General features: G+C 41.7%; 1 protein-coding gene across 1 annotated transcript in view; it reads left to right on the top strand.

Moving 5' to 3' along the window:
- Positions 1 to 115, top strand: part of LOC114569658 (trinucleotide repeat-containing gene 6A protein) — a 42317-nt gene extending 42202 nt beyond the window's left edge. The window contains exon 26 of the mRNA XM_028599650.1: positions 1 to 115. This exon is cut by the window's left edge and continues 1701 nt beyond it. The gene's annotated coding sequence lies outside the window, so the exon portion shown is untranslated.
- The last annotated feature ends 798 nt before the right edge of the window (positions 116 to 913 follow it).

Genomic DNA, 913 nt, shown 5'->3' with positions numbered 1-913 from the left:
TCCAACTTCTAGCACTGAAAACTATGTATAGGTCTGTAAGTTTTATTTTCTCTGCCAAATAACTGCTTTAAGCTGGAGAAGCTCAACACACTGCTTTCAATATGCTGTCTTTTGAGGGACGGGGGGGGGGTCCTAATGTGGGGGGTGGAGGACGGGCTGTAGAAATCCCAACGCTCCCTCTCTCCTCCTCTTCCTCCACTCCACTGAAAAGTGGGGAGTGTTTATTGTGTGTGTGTGTGTGTGTGTGTGTATGTGACTGTCAGTTGAAAATGTTCTGTCTTGTCAGACTTATAAACCAAGAGAAAGGCAAATCTGTATCTATGCATACTGTAGCCTCTCACATGGCCTACTGAGAGGCGTTTTTTTTTTTTTTTTTTTTTCCTTTTCTTTCTTTTTCCCCGTGTCTCGCACAATGTTTTAAATGTTTCATTAAGTACAACAAAATGCGAACTTTAACTTTTTTTTTTTTTAATCGCTCTCATTGCCACAAAAGGTGTTTTGAAAAAAACTTTAAAAATCTTTTCGTTTTGGTTGAAGATATTTTAACAGTGCAAAAGTCGTCCACATTTCATTGCCTTGATCCTAATTGTGTCCGAAGATGCAACAACAAGTCAAGTGGCTTCTACCTGTTTACAAATAGAATATGATTGTATTGTTGTACTGTTGTTTTTTTTTTTTTCTTCTTCTTCTTTGGGTGGGGGAGGGAGGGGTACTCGTCTGAAGTTCAAGACCTGATGAAGTGTGTGTGTGTGTGTGTGTGTGTGTGTGTGTGTGTGTGTGTGTGTGTGTGTGGAGGCTCTGTGCCGGCAGATGTGACTTCTACCGATAGTAGGGGAAGGTGTGGGAGGGAAGGAAGGAGTTGTGGTTGTGTGAGAACAGCGTGAATGTAAATCCACCAGGGGTGTTTGTTGAC

Source organism: Perca flavescens, chromosome 15 (genome assembly GCF_004354835.1).
Source record: "Perca flavescens isolate YP-PL-M2 chromosome 15, PFLA_1.0, whole genome shotgun sequence".
In the NCBI taxonomy this organism is placed as follows: domain Eukaryota; kingdom Metazoa; phylum Chordata; class Actinopteri; order Perciformes; family Percidae; genus Perca; species Perca flavescens.
The sequence above is the reverse complement of the archived record's forward strand: the minus strand, read 5'-3'. Positions and strand labels throughout refer to the sequence as shown.